Source organism: Pygoscelis adeliae, unplaced genomic scaffold, assembly GCF_000699105.1.
Source record: "Pygoscelis adeliae isolate BGI_AS28 unplaced genomic scaffold, ASM69910v1 Scaffold57, whole genome shotgun sequence".
In the NCBI taxonomy this organism is placed as follows: domain Eukaryota; kingdom Metazoa; phylum Chordata; class Aves; order Sphenisciformes; family Spheniscidae; genus Pygoscelis; species Pygoscelis adeliae.
In genome coordinates this window covers 9,419,531-9,436,061 of record NW_008825615.1, presented here as the reverse complement: position 1 = coordinate 9,436,061, position 16,531 = coordinate 9,419,531, and the positions used below count along the sequence as shown (strand labels likewise).

At 36.4% G+C, this 16,531-nt stretch overlaps 1 protein-coding gene across 2 annotated transcripts in view; it reads left to right on the top strand.

Moving 5' to 3' along the window:
- Positions 1–16,531, top strand: part of BAI3 (brain-specific angiogenesis inhibitor 3) — a 481,908-nt gene that overhangs the window by 253,112 nt on the left and 212,265 nt on the right. The window lies entirely within an intron of this gene.

Genomic DNA, 16,531 nt, shown 5'->3' with positions numbered 1-16,531 from the left:
TTTATTCAAATTATTTTTCAAACTTTGTTTTTGGCACTGGAGAGTTTCCAGGCAATATAAACAAATAATAACAAACATCAAATATGAAGATTTTTAGAAACTGAATTCCACTTATTAGTAGCCATAAATGCTTCTGCAATATCACAGCATTTTATTAAAAATTCAACCAAAAATTAGTTTGAAAAGCTATTTTCTAAGCATTTTGTCTTTGCTTAGTATCTTCCTTATTTGAATAACTTTCTATAGCTACATTTTTATAATGCCAGGAAAGTATTAGGTAGTTGTATGTAATGAAGAAATTAAAAATATATGTTCATCTGACAGCAAAACTTCTGGTGTCAATACAGATTTTCAGTTAGCATCTTCCTGCATCTATATGTCAGTCAGTTCTTCAGCAAGTCATTAGAATCAGTTAGAAAATATGCTCATTTATAAACTAGTTGGCAGAATAAAGCAGGGAAATTGTTGGAATGTCCCTATTGAAAATCTAACTTGCTGTACAATAATAAATATTTATTACTGTTGTCCAGTTCATATTTAGATTGGCAGGACTGTAAACACTAGCCCCTGTAAGGCATAGCCTTGTATTGGAGACATGTCAAAGAACTCACCAAAAAGAACTCTGGCAGTCTTAAAAGGTTTAAAACATTTCAGTAGGCAGTATGGGGAACTTTATCTTTTAACCAGTGATTTATTATTTCTGTTGTTTACTGTTTGCACTGTAGTACCACTTAAAGCTTCTTCCAGTTGTCAGTCCTTCATTATGCTAAGCCCTGCACAAATTTATAAAGAAAAGACAGTATCTTTCTTGAAATGCTTGTTCCATGGCATTTTATGACAAAATAAAAAGATGAGCTTATTTAAAGAGCACAGCCCGTGCTGCTTGGCATGTTGTACTGCATTCTGATCTGGTTGTCCTCTGAAAAATGTGAAAAAAACACTGGAAAATGTTTTAAGAAGACGCATTCAAATAATCTGTGTCTCTACATATTCATGGCTTCAAATGGGAAACAGCAACAACTTTCCAATTGAATCAGAAACCATGCTGTGCACTGGCTAGTCTAGATAACTGCATATTCTTAACAGTCTTTCTTTTGATTATCTTTCTCTTCCTACACATGAGATATTTTTAGGCACTCAGGAGTAGGTCTGTTCTTAACTGTATAACCATCAAAGGAATAGAAAGAAACTGAGAACAGTAAAATAAATTTAGAGGTTTATTCTGACTACCTAGCTCTGTGCCTTAACATATTGGTGTGAGTTTATCCTCTCTTTGCTTGCTCATCCATCAAAAAAGGACAAGGTCACTGCTGTGCAACTCATTGACCAGAATACTTGAGCTCAGGTGATATGCTGAGATGGGGACTGAAGGTTGTTATCAACAAGGAGTAATTTCTTAGCTTCACAAACAAGGAAGGAATGTATCTAGAATAATTCAGTTTTAGTGTAGTTATCCTCAGGGGGTTGGCATAACTGTGTCTGACTGGCTATGTACTTGGAATTTAGGGAACGTTTATGTTGATCTCAACTGAGAGGAATGAACTATGCAGTTGTTGTTGTCTTGTCTTAGCATTAATTCTGCTGTACCAACAGGAGTTTAAAAATGTGTGAGGTCTTGTTTATAATTTGTATTAACATTCTTGTCATTTAAGTCAGCAAACACATTCCATGCAGGAAGCAGATATGTGCAGAAAGGAGGCCTAATTTTTATATATTCATTTTTAAACAGGACTATCCAATAGTTATTCCATAGTTATTTACCATAAAATATTCCCTCACTACCTTCAGATATTTGAAATGCCTTTTGCCGTATTTTCATTTTAGAATTACTTTATAGTTCAGATATATGAGAAAAAGGATTCAGTACTAAAGGTGAACTGCTGCTTCGTGTCAGAAAAAAAATCCAGTTGTGTAGCAAATTTCACAATATTGTTCTGAGTTCTTGGTTTCCTTCTACTAATTTCAGTTTACAAGTTTATTTCTAATTGAATGGCACTATAGTGGTCCATATACAATTTGAACATCTAATTGTGTTTGACTGATATGCTAATCTCCTGAGATCCTCCACAGATGGAATTTTATTTTCTCTTTCTTTCAAGAGACAGAAGCAAGTAACTTGTAGCTTAACAAGTTACTACACAACAGCCACGCTGCAATGACTGTCCATTGCACATTCTCAGCTCATGGCACATGGGAAGTGATGAAAGTTACCTTAATTTATAGTAGGCTATACCAAGCCACATTATTATACATTTGAAAGTAGCTAAGAAGGTCCATAAGGACAGTTGCCATGCCACTGTTAAACTTTTCAGTGTGGTGGCTTTTAACTCCAATTTTTCATTGCTTCTGAACAAAACATCAGAGACTGCTTCTAAATCCAGATGATCCAATATCTGTGCTTTGGGGTTTTTTTAGGCAGCTCAGTCAAATCAAATGCATTTCCATTGAAGCAAAGCCCATCTCCTCTTAGCTCTTCTCTCAAGGATAGAGAATATGCTATGAAAAACTTAACAAATGTAAAAGCAACAATCTGCTTTGATCATGCATGGCTGGGACAGATGGTATTTGTTTTATTTGTGTGCTCTCAGTTCTATATTATATTCCTTTAAGAAATGATTAGGTGAAATAAAAGCCTCTGATAGGAGGTGGAAGCCTCCTTCTTCATCCTGCTCCTTCTCTTCTTCTTCCTCCTCCTCCACCTCCTCCTCCTCCTCAGGACCAGCTGAGCAGGCATAGGAAAAGGATAGTGTGAAAAAACAGGAGCTTTTGCTACCACTCAAAGTCCCTGAATTAGCTGAAAGCACAGACCCACCTGCAAGAATACAACATGCAGTGGGAGAAAAGCTTTTAAACCATATTACCATTCTGTGTTAACTACTTGCTTTCAGTTTTCTCTGTTTTAAAAAGTGAGTTCCCGATTTTAGATCGAAGAATTAATCTTGGCTTTTAACAGCCTTTTGAACTTTTTTTGGAGAGCTAAAGGCCTAAGCAGATTCACTTCAGGAGTTTGGCTGATTTGGGGTCCCATCACAGTAAACCATTGAGAGTTCTGAAGAAATGTACTAAAAGGTGTCTGAACTGCTATCAAGAAATATCCATCCTTTAATTAAAAAAAAAAAAATTGCTAGACTGGAAGATTGGAGTGCCACAAGCATAACTGTCTTTAAAGGTATAGGTGGAATGTGGAACTGGAAATAGGGAGCAGTATAGGAGATACATATTTTTATGGCAAATTAGGATTCTTTTGTAAGGGAAAATTTTTCCTCTGTTGTCAAATAAATTTCCTTAAGAGCAGCAGCCAAAGAATGGTTAAAGGAGACTCTCTTGTCAAAAATCAAGCTTACAGCTCTTAGAAGATATTAATGAGAACACCAAATAATCTTGAAGTGCAGTGTGTTGTCATGGATGTTATTTGGAACTGAAAGAAAATAAACAATTTCCAGCATGAGAAAAGCTACTTTTTGTTAATGTTAATTTTATGAATACTGGTGTTTGAGTGATCAGTAATGTTCTAATATATGCAGAGATCACAAAGTTATTTAGACTTGTCAAAGACAGGAAAAACTGAAGAACTCCAGGGGGTACAGCAAAATGAAAAGAAGAGGATATCCACTGGCAGATTAAATTCAGTGTTGACAAAGCATGTAAGAGGGAGTAGTTCAAACTATACATAATGTAGGAATCTAAAAGAATTCAGTAAAATCCCATGGTCACTTTTCAGCAGAGTTCAGAGAAAAGAACAGCATTAGTGTGCAAAAAGAGCAGCCTAAAGAAAATACAGATTTTTTTTTAATTTTCAGTAGCCATCACTTGCAATGCTCTTTTCAATTGGGATTGTACGGTTGGGATTCATTTTACTTACTTTAAGCATCACAAAGTTTGCCAAAGTCACCCTAAGCTTCCTTTATAGTCAAGGGTAACTACTGCTCAGGAGAGCAATTAATACCATCTCAGACATCTAAAGTAAGGGCACGGGTTGTCTTCTGGAAGTTTTCCCACTGGCTATAAAGGCAGCCTAGTGACTAGCTTAGGCTTGAAAGATTCATGTCATCTAAAGCAAAAAGGAGTGCTACTTTGTGAGTAAATAAAGCCTGTGAACATAGAGAGGTTCAGAGCTGCATGATAAAAAAAAAAAAACAGATTGAGAACTGGAATGATTAGAATAGATATTTGAGAACAGATTGTTAAAAGGGACTAGATGTACACAACTGAAAAGTGAACGAAAAGAGAAAGTAGGCTGACATCTCTGTTTAATCTTGCTCTCAGGAAAAACAAAGATTCTTAATTAAACTATACATTAGCACATTTAATTCTGAATGAGCATGAGGCCAAGGTCTTAAGAAGAATAAAATAAAAACAAGTAGAAGTCTACATGGTGAATGCAGATAGCTATGATATTATATTTAAAAATGAAGAGGTGTAAGCCATGCTTCCATGCATAAATCAACTTCTAACTAACAGTCTGTTAGCTCTCTACTTAAAAATGGCTACTGTGACACTGGTACTCTGGTCGGTAATCTGATCCAGTATAGTAATTAACATATAATTTTCAGTTTAATACTTCATACTGAGCTGCTTAGATAAACTTTATAAATATTGGCAGAGAACAAAGTCTGATTTCTGCCTTCACAGACAGTCTAGGATGCCATAGGGGAGAAAATTTTTTTAAAACATTATCCATTTTCTTCTGTCTTTGCATACTTTCTTATTCCCCCTTTGATCTTCCATTCCATGTTCATATCCATGAAATTTGTACCAAAAGGTTAAATAATCCTGTAGGCTTATGGGATTGTATCTTAAAATTTTCCAGTCCTACCTAGATATATGTAGAAATGTTAGTGACCAAAGTAGCTTTCAGAAGATGTACCTACTCTAGCTATAAGACGCAAGCAATGGTACACCTGCTGAGCTTTGAGAATCCTAGGAAATGAGCAAGCTGGATTTCTGTCTGTTACTGTGGTTTCATTCCCAGTGATGAGTGGTGTTCCTCAGGGGTCGCTATTGGGACCGGTGCTGTTTAACATCTTTGTCAGTGACATGGACAGTGGGATTGAGTGCACTCTCAGCAAGTTTGCTGATGACACCAAGCCGTGTGGTGTGGTGTAGTCAACATGCTGGAGGGAAGGGATGTCATCCAGAGGGACCTTGACAGGCTAGAGAGTTGGCCCCTGAGAACCTCATGAAATTCAACAAGGCCAAGTGCAAGGTCCTGCACATGGCTCGGGGCAAACCCAAGCACAAATACAGACTGAGCAGAGAATGGATTGAGAGCCCTGAGGAGAAGGACTTGGGGGTGTTGGTTGATGAGAAGCTCAACATGACCCAGCAATGTGTGCTTGCAGCCCAGAAAGCCAACCGTATCCTGGGCTGCATCAAAAGAAGTGTGACCAACAGGTCAAGGGAAGTGATTCATCCCCTCTACTCCACTCTCGTGAGACACCACCTGGAGTACTGCGTTCAGCTCTGGAGCCCCCAACATAAGAAAGACATGGACCTGTTAGAGTGAGTCCAGAAGAGGGCCACAAAAATGATCAGGGGGATGGAAGACCTCTCCTGTGAAGAAAGGCTGAGAGAGTTAGGGTTGTTCAGCCTGGAGAAAAGAAGGATCCGGGGAGACCTTATAGCAGCCTTCCAGTACCTGAAGGGGGCCTGCAAGAAAGCTGGAGAGGGACTTTTTACAAGGGCATGTAGTGACAGGACAAGGGGTAATGGCTGAAAGAGGGTAAATTTAGACTAGATATAAGGAAGAAATTCTTCACTGTGAGCATGGTGGGGCACTGGAAGAGGTTGCCCAGAGAAGTGGTAGATGCCCCATCCCTGGCAACATTCAAGGCCAGGTTGGATAGGACTTTGGGCAACTTGGTCTAGTGGAAGATGTCCCTGCCCATGGTGGGGGGAGTTGGAGCTAGATGATCTTTAAGGTCCCTTCCAACCCAAACCATTCTATGATTCTATGATTCTACGATTCTATGATTCTATGACTCTATGATTCATTCATCTTTCCCCAAGGAAGATTTTTAGGTCTTGTAAATTGTAGATCCTGTTCATGCTCTCTAGAAACCTCTCCACATTATATGGTTTGTTTACTTATCCTAATGGCATCTGCCTAGTCTGCTTATTTTTTTGTACCAGAATTAGTGATGTGTATCTTAAATACAACATTCAAGATCCTCTGACTCATATTATATGATATCATAAATATCATACTGGCCTAACATATACCAAGAGACTGAATTGGTTTTAACATTTGAAGGGGTCTTTTATCAAATATATTAAAGAAGACAGAAAAAAACTTGTCCAAAGGTGTAAAGAAAATGTCTAAAATTTTCAGTCAGGAAACAACTATTTTAATAATTGCATACACATATACCCAGAATTAATTTGTAATGAAACTACTTCTTGTTCTGAGGCTGTGTAGTGCTAAAGCACAGTATTGTGAATTTTAAAGTGGATATTCGTGGTTAATAAAAATTCAGCTGGTAAAATTTCAACATTTTCGCCCAATAGAAAGAAAATTGGACCTGTCAGACAAATGAAAATGCAAATTCCATGTTTTGGATGGCCCAAAACAGCCATTCAGATCTCTCTCCTGTTTCCATCAAGTTATTCCAAAATACCTCATGTTTTCACAAAGGAAAATTTAAGGGTACAGCCTTTAAAGAACCACTGTGTGGATTGCACTTATTAGTTTTAAGAAGGTGAATGGAATCATTCCTTGTAGTGTGTCATAGTTCATGTGTAAATACCTCTGTAGTGTTTAATACAATTATGTTTGGTTTTGTCAAGAACAAATTTTCACAAGGAAAAAATAAAGTGAAACTTTCATGGTTTTGCAATGAACTACATTCCTAATAGATATAAAAACACAAGTCCCCTTTAATTCATGGAGTATTTATATTCTCTTCAGATTTCTACCTAGCTTTTGAATAACTAGTAAAATACACACCAAAGTAAGCAATATTTAGCCAAGAGTCTTTTCTTATGTATTATTACATAATTTTGCTATGTAGACTTTTGCCAGTTTCCATTGTCTAATATCCCATTTCTTCTCAAAACAGCCTAAAAGAGCCAGTGCCCATCATCTTCCCACTTCAGGCTAGGATCTGGCTTTATGACTGTGTCTATAAACATGAATCAAAAAGGACCAAATGCAGACCTGAGAACTGTCCCACAGTTGTCCATACTGTTTAATTCCTGGCACCTGCCCAAACAATGTCAAGGCATGGTTCAGGGGATAGTCTGGGTGAGAAACCAGTCCTGGTAGGCATAATTAATGCTTTTCTCATTGCACTGTGGTGCGTAGTTGGTCACACTCTGTTCTTGGATAGTGAGCATGGTGGTCAGAGCAGTTATAAGTTTTGCATTCTGCCCCCTGTTCTTTTCATTCATGACTTTGGCTCCTGGTCCTAATCCTCTTTTTTTCAAACTCAGATGTAGCCCAGCAGTCTTTCCTGCCCCAAAGTTGTACATTGTCAGCTGAGCAGATGCTCTGTTACATGAAAGTGGGCATCTGTCACATTTTTCTTCACTCCCCAAAAAATCCTTCAAGTCACAAGATTCATACTCAGCCAGTGTCACTCTTTTTCCCTAGTCTTCATTTGCTCAAACCATATGTAACAAACTTCTGGTGGCTAAAGGCTACCACAAGAGACAGTTTTCAGAGAAAAATAGACAAAAGAATAGGAAAGATACAGAGAAAGGTCAACTGGAATTTTCTTGCACCCTTATATACTTCTGCTCCATATATATTCATATTCATTTCCTTTGCACCAGCCTCAGCAATTCCTTGATCAGATCAATATGTTGGCTTTCAGAAGACTCAAGCTTTCTCCACTGATTAAAGGGGAAAAATTTCATGCAAACTGAATGTCTAGATCATCGCAGCATCTGACTTCGTGCCTGAAGTAAATGATTGAGAGCTCGTATTTCTTTCTCAATATCAAATAAGCTTATTAAATGATTCATGTTCCCTGAAAACTTAGCTGTGAACAGTGCTTAAAAGAGTAGATTTTTTTCCTCTCTTCTAAAACTGCGTACTCAGTGATGCTGAGGAAATACAGCTCTCAGTTACTTAAGATTAAAAATTACTAATATCAAGGGAATGTCTATATGAATCTTTATCAAGCAATCTTCACAAATGTAAATAAAAATCTAACTTAATTCTATGGCTATATTCTAAATAATATTCATAATTCAGTAGTTAGTTTTGTGTATATGATTTATTAATTATCTTTAAAGGTAAAGCTAAATAAATTAACCCTTCAGTATTTTTAAATGGGTGCTATAGGAAACGAATAATCTAAGGTGTTTCCCTTTGCTAGCTTATATTAAGTAAGATACAGTGCAGTAAAAGGTTCTAAAGAAATGGAAACTATAAAACATGCAGACATCCAGGATTCAGTCTAATTAAAAAAAATGCATCCAACTGAAACAGAAAGCAGTGTCTGCAGCCCATTTGTGGAAATAACTTTTTACAACATTTAAGTATATGTATCTTAGATTCTTGTATCATTCCTAAATTTCTACCTCTGTAAACTCTTTTCTGAATAATTCTGTTTATATGCCCCTTTTTACATGAGCAATTAAAAGCTGGTGTTTTCTAAAGGAATCATCTGTTTTATGACAGGCCATTTTTTAACAGGTGCACTTAAGTGTTGCCCAGAGAAATTAAATATCTAAGTTTATTTACTGCTAAGTTTATTTACTCCTTTGCCTCGGACAGCTGCATCTTTAGGTGATTCCCAAAAATTTCTGAGTAGAATGAGGTTTAAGGGGATAGAAATTAAGTCTGTGTTGGTAACTTTGAGTCAATGGAGTAAATGCACATCCAAGAGGGTATTATCATTTCATATTAAGGTAGTGTCAAGAGGCAACAATTATATTCAGTAAAGTATAGTGTCAAGATATTCCAGACAATACAGTCCTCCCTTAAACAGGGGAGGCACCAGTGTCACACTCCGATAACAAGGTGCAATTCTGCACAAACTCATTCTGGGATTTTGTGTCCCTGTAAGGCAGTCACCACAAGAGTGTCCAGCCATCATCTGGTTGTACATCGGCTAGAGGTGGTCAGCTAGAGATGGTGCGGCTAACTACTGTAAATAGCAAAGTTCACCCTCAGTTTTAATGAATTCTACAGGGTTTTGTTACTCACTCACTACTGAAAATGAAAGGAAAATTAAATAGAATTAAAGTAAACCCCCATAAAATATAAATTAGTTAAAATAGGAATAAAACCAAGGAATCATACTTTCAGCTGGTAAAAACTAGCAAAAGTCAGTGGAAATAGAGTGATTTCCTATCTGAGACTCTGGAGTCTACAGACAATATTACTTACAAAGACTTAAGAGACAGCTATTAACTCTGCATGTTACTTGCAGTTTGTCAGAGAGAGGTCTGTTACTCACAAATGAGCTCCATTGTGAATGTGGAGGTAGCATGGCTTATACCAAGCTAAGGATGTGGCATACCAGCTGCCAAAGTTTGTTTTCATTTTCTGGCTTTTCAGGGGGAAAAAAAAAAAAAAGAATTAAAAAAAAAACCCCAAACTAAACCCCAAAACCAAAAACGAAACAAAAAAAGAAACAACAAAAAAAAAAACCCAAACAAACAAACATAAAAATAGAAAAGGGAGGGAAAGAATTTCTATCTAGAATGTTAGACAAATCAACCTGCTGTGTTGAAAAAGTATATGATTTCCTCGGTTATGACTGTAGGTTTTAATTCCAAATAGCAGTACAGGTCTGCCTCTTTCAAACTGCATAGCCTGAAAGTAACATAACAATTAAGGTAAAAAACTGAATAAGCATTTTTCATTTTTCAAGTCAGTTTTGTGAGGATGTTAGTGGATTTTTAATATCAGAGAAAAGTATTTTTATGTAAATAATTATTTTGGCAGTGGAATTATAAGATATTGTTGAGATCAAACTTCAAAGCCGTATAAACATATGCAGATATAATTCTGAGTAACTATGTTTGTGCCTATGTAATTTTTTTTTTTTTTTTTTTAATATGGAGAGTTGGACTTCAGTACATGGACCAAAGATACTATGCATATCTCTACAATTCTGTTAAGACCAAACTGTATAATGATAACAGAGTTAACAGTGTCAGTAAGATCAGTTCAAAGCATCCCAAGGCATCCATGTACTGGGTTTGCTAAAATCAAGAACAGAGTCTGAAAGTTATGGAGTATATTTTGTGATTTCTGAACCCGTAAGTTCACTCATTTCATGGGTGTTGTTTGTTTTGTTTTCCTTTGCTTTCCTTTGACTTCAGCTGTGAGTTTTAGGACCCTATTTGCTGCTCTGGCTTAAGGCTGAGATAGAGGATCTTTGATAAGGTTTGTGACATAAATCAGAGGATTGTTCTACTATGGATGAATATAGCTTTTTCCCACCTTGGAAAATTTCAGAAGAACTCTGTAAAAACATTTTTTTTTTTTAATTTTTTGTTTTTTCTTTCTCTAAGTCTCCTTTACAGTGGGAAGAAAAAATTTTTCTCACTCAAAATATATGGTACAGCTCTGTGGCCTGCGTTGTTTGACTGGTAGTTGTAAGGAGCACAAATGCTTAAATTGCCCTGCAGTGGTGCCAAATAGCTTGATATTGTTGTGGTCGTTTTTCTTTTTTTATTTTAACAAACACTGTCCACATACATGGAGAAATTTAGTCAGCCATAGGCAACATTCCTCTGTAAATCTTTTAAGAATATAGTTTGGGAAATGGTCTTATAGAAAAGGTATTTGATATCATTTCATGAATGACTTTCTATATAATCTGTGGTTCAAAGCTTATGCTGTTCTTTAATGACTATTATTTTATGGAATTTTTTTTCTAACTTATAAGGTCTTCCACTTTTAGTACCAATTACATTAGTTAATAGTTAACAGTGTAGTTATATGCCATTTTTTGTAATACATTGTTATGAAAATCTTACGGCCTCATACTATCTTCCATTACTCAGTACCTAAGTATCTTGAAAGGAGGTAGATTTCAAGTAAATCTGTGGGAAAATAGTATATTAGTATAGTAACTTGTCCAGAAAATCCTGTCTCTGGTCCTAATGTAGAGCAGCATAGCTAGAATGTGAGCTGATCTCAAAGGCAAATACTTGGAAACCCATTCATATGTGTATAAATGGTGCCCTTTGGTGAGACATATTTCCTCCCTATGTTGGTACCAAAATCTCATCTCCAATAAAGCAGAGGAATGAAAAGAGACTGGCCTGCCCAAGGGGAAGAAACTGTGGGACAGTCGTCCGACAGAGTGGATCTTCAGGGACTGGCAGTCAGGCAGGCTGCTGCATCCACACATACAAGACTTCTCCCATTTCTGAGGGAAACATTTATCAAAAATACAGAAAGCTTATCCCCTCCTTTCTCATTTTTACCTCAAGAGGGTACAATATGTTCATAAAGATTAAAGGAAATGTCTCATTTTGCCATTAGGTATCTTAGATTGTTCATTGCAGAAGCATAGAATGAATGTTTTTAATGCTCATTTAGCTTTGAAAATTGCATCACTATCTAGGCAATGAAAAATAATGGTCTCCATTCACAGTCAACAATGCACAAAGAAAATTTAATTTCTGCAAAATGACTGTCATTTAACTTTGCCAAATTGAACTTATACCTGTTTCTTGGATGAATAGTTCCACTACTGGAAAACATGGCTGGTGATTTTATTCCACATCATCTATTTTACATTCCTGGTTGTACTTAGAAATAATTTTCAGAAGTTAAAATTATAGATATCCAAACCTCTCATAAACTGAAATGATAGAGACTGCACATCAATAGGGTAAGACATTCAAATATGGCACTAGTTCATCTACTTAGAAATGGTATTCAACAGCAGATCTCAGAGGAGTTTGAACTGTTTATGTTTATACTGTTTATCATTTTACTTGACAGGATATTAGAGGGAGTTTGCTGAATATATGTGTTTGTTCATTGAATGTACTTGAAGCATGCATTTAACTGTGTAAGAATTTGGTCATTTTTCCTTCTTGAGGGCATTTGTTAGAATATTTTCTTCTGTTCATAATTTTATTAATCTTTAAATTATCTAACAGCATATTTATTAATGAGCTTTTTAATGTATGGTTTGAGGGAGTCTCTATCTAGTGAGTCACATACGCGCTTTTAATGGATTTTTTTTTCCTATGGATATAATTTCTATTGATGGCACCAGCTGCCGGATCCAAATTTTTACCTGTCACTCAGCATTCTCTATGCTCACATTAGTCTGCACTGTCACTGGTTTTAGCAATGTTTAAAGTCTGTCCTAGCTATAGCTGGGCATGAAATTAGATTGTTCAACCTGCAATTTTTTTTTTTTAGATTTTTTTTTTTTCAGATTTTTTTTAGTTTTAGTGTTTCACTGGAATAAGGCCAAACCTTCCATTAAAACAGCTTAAACAAAGTTATGTTACCTCCAGGCTGTGGTGGACAGTTATCACAGGCTGTCTGACAAGCTAAGTATTGCTAAATTGCCAAAACATAGTTTTGTTTCTTCACAGCATTTGAACCTCTTGGTGGTACAAAACATTATGGCTCAGTGTTTAAATTGCCATCTTAATCTTTCATGTTGAAATATTTTCATTTAGTAGAAGTATCTAAATGGGTAGGGTTTTTTTCATTCAGATCAAATCTATAGTATATTGAGCTTTGGACTAAAGGAGAAAATTATTCTGTAGTTGGTGGCTAGGGTTTTCTCAGGAATGTAAGAAAAGCAAGGTCAAGATACTGTTCCAGTGAGGTTCTTTGTTCTCAGCTTAATCATTTGGGCCCAGGCTGAATTTAATCTGTGACAGAAAGAACTAAAAATTAAAGAAATCATGATATAAAAATTCCATAAACTTAACCTAAATATAATAGGTCATTATTAAAAAGCCTAAGGAATTACTTATTAAAACATACTTGCAGGTTTTGTTTAAGGGCTTCCATCTCCCTCTTCTCCTATCTCGTATATAATTTCCAATCTTATATACCTCTGTTGAATAATAAAATTTGCTTATTCCTATTAATGTGATTAAATTAGCTGTTCCACTTAACTGATTTTACTTCTTATATTGCTTATGCTAAATTCTCATGAGTTCCATTTTTAATCTTTATGTCAATGTTGGTGTAAGTTTTGGGAAAAAATTTCTTCTGTGTCCGATTAATTTCTTGCTCCAAGCAGTGCAACCAGTATGTCGTCTCAGCACATGCACTGAAAGTCTCATTTGCTGAATGACATTGAGCACCTTTTGAAAATGCTTCATTACCATTCAGATGTCCCTTTGCAATAAACATAGTGTAACCGTAGAACTCAAATGTTTAAATCATCAAGACAATTAATAGCCACAGTTCATATCAAGATAGGTCCAGATTATGCTGTCCACATCTGTGCTTCTGCAAAAAAGATACTGCTTTGAAATATTATCAAATAACTGAGCATCCTTACACTGACCCTTAACTTTGTTCCTCTTTCATTCAGTTTAGAAATTTTGTTGTGAATGTTTGCCACCAGAGTGCAGTTAGTTTGGTTTCCAATAAAGCACCATTTAGATGTTTTGGGATTAGGGACAGAAAACCCATTTATTACATCAAAAATATTCTAGAAAAGCAATAGCACTGTAAAAACTAGACAGAACAGAGAGGGGAAAATAACTAAAGGAAAAAAAAGCAATTTTCTTTCCAGCATCCTGTAATATACTGCTTGTTGGGTAACAATTCTATAATCAGGATATGGTGGGGAAAAGGGATAATATAAAATGGCACTTTTTGATTGTCCATTTCTCCAGGGAATTATTTGTACTAGGAAAGCCACCTTGACTGTGGATTATGATTTCTAAGTGGTCAAATGTTATCGGAAGGCAAGAAATATTCTTTTTCTGTCTATCCCCTAGATCTGACTGTGGAGATGACAGTTATCCCAAATATGGCATGGCAATAATAGCAAAACTGGACTCGGGTGTAGAATACTTGATGCTGAATGATTTTTCAAGATTAAAAGTATAGATTATTTTTGAACGGAATTTGTAGAAATTTTCAGTAAATTAATAGCTTCTCTGGCATATAAATTCAGTCACTCTGTGTTAGTGGTTTCAGGTACAGGAAATTAATTGAAACAATTGTATTATGTTGTTTGGTCCCAAAAACTATAGTTCAGCAGAAAACAAAAATTCCATCCCTGCTTCTTATTTCTATATTTCACGTTCATGATATTCCATTTAAAAATAATTCACCATGATTTTTTATGAAATAACATGAGCAAATAGTCTGGAGTAAACTCTTCCTTTCCATTTTATATCATAGATATAACTGTGTTTTCTGGAGTATTGCACATTGTAGAATCGAATTTTAACTTTATAGAGCTTCTACCTACAGGCAATATTTCCAGGAAATTAGGGATAGTTAGCCAAAGCAGTATAGTTTCAGTTTGGGGGACTCCTATTCTGAATATATATTTCATAAACATACTGCAATGAACAGCACAAGAAATTAAAGAGAAAGCAATAGCAATAAAACCAAAATTTGTGTTGGAATAACTGTAGCAGAAAATAGGTTGCAGATAGGATGTAGTGCCAAAGAGACAGCAGAGTCATATCAGGTGTATATGTTAGTAATGCAAATGTTGCAGAGCCAGGCATGATGAAGGCTCCTTTTGATGGCATCTGTTGTGCCTCAGGAAAACCAGAGAAGATGTTTTCTTATTCATAGTAGTTTCTACAGATTAGCTGTCCAAAGTGGTAGTTCTCTACTGCATGTAAAAGCAAAACTGAAGGCACTGTAAGGGCATCTGAAAAGTCAGTCTGAGTCTAAATAGACTTTTTAAGAATTAGAATTTTAAGAATGATCTGCTGCAGGTATAAAGCTATGTTATATCTTCAGTTAAAGATTTTGACCAGATTCTATGATTAGCTTTGGCACTGAGCTCAGGAATAACGTGCTTGCATTTTATGTACTTGGTCACAGGCAAGGGTTAATTCAATATTCCTAAAATGCAGTTTAAGCTCACTATGCAATATATACAAAATTCATATGATTTTTTAAAACCCTGAGAAGGCAGCCCAAAAAACCCTAATTAGGAATCTCTATCTTTCTCTGTCAACTGCACTCAAAATTAATGGACATGTAAGGCACCTGAATTCAGACAAGGGAAACAGTAATGGTATAACATTTGACTTAGTTGACTAGCTGACTGTTGGTTTTCATTCCTTTCTTAGCTGCTTGGATCTTTTTGATTCCTCCTCCCACAACTTTGATAAACATGAAAAGCCTCTTGTTTGGGGTGAGTGGGAGGGAAGAAGCAGGGGATGCTGGAGATGAGATAACCAGAATTGGATAACAAAAGCTGAGCACAAGGTCCACATGCCATAGTGATTCATGTGATTGCGTTATAACAGCTCATAATAACCAAGCTCTGTCATTCTTTATAGGCCCAATTTTCTAGTTAGATGTTTTTTAAAGCATCTCCTCATTGTGCAGTTGTTTTATTGAAATGACCATAATAACTCTGAGATATTTCTCCTGAGTTATTAAAGTTAATTTAGAATTCAACAATGTGAACAAGTAAATCAAACTCCGTCTAATTAGTATTACTTACTACTTATATTGGATAGTGTCTATATGTCCCACTGAGGTACTGAGTTTTCGTTGTGCCATGCATGATGTAAACAATCTAAATAAAGCATGTGTGTATTATCCTGACAATAAGATTTCACAGTGCCCCAGGACAACTTTTTACAATCCCTTAAGCAAATTTTAATCCACTTTATCTCCTCCATGGAGAACATTCAAGATGAATTAGACATGCCTTCAGAAAACAAAGACCTAGTTATGAATTCCTGTGAGGAAGGTTAGAATCATGGCTTGAACATGAAACTGAGACACAGGAGACCTGCGTTTCTGTAACAGTTCTGTTTCAGATTTCTGTATGACTCTGCTCAAGTCTGTCTTGAAGGCATTTACCGGGTAGATGTTGCAGCACCTGCTTATCAGATGCTGGGTTCAGGGAGAAGCAAGAGTGGGCTGCTCTGTGAGGGAAACCAGAAGACAGCAGGGCATGCCAGTGGCCTTTGCTGGCAAAGGCAAGGTCCCACAGCACCCAGACAAGAAGAACAGAGAAGGTCTGGGATGGTAGCCAGGCCCAGCTAATATTCCAGATCACCAGACAAGTCCATAGTGATGAGGCAGATCTGACGTCAAGCCAGGAAGTCAAGTCACAGTGTGAGGGTCAGGATCCGGTCCAGTGGTGGTATTCAGCTAACAGTCCAGTGGTCTCCAGGCAAGCCCATAGTGAAAAGGCAGGTCCAATGCTGCTTGACCTTGACTACAAATTCACAAGTCAAAGATCAGACAACCAAAATACATGGCCATGCACAGTCACAGCTGATTCAGCTTAACTGTAGCTCATGAGTGAAAGGGCACAGACCCCCACTTCTCACAGCCCTTTTCACCGTAGTCTGAACTGTTACAAAGTTGCATCATATCAGAGCTGATTTTGAGCATGGGCAGCTAAAGCTGTAGAGGTGTGTGTGTGAT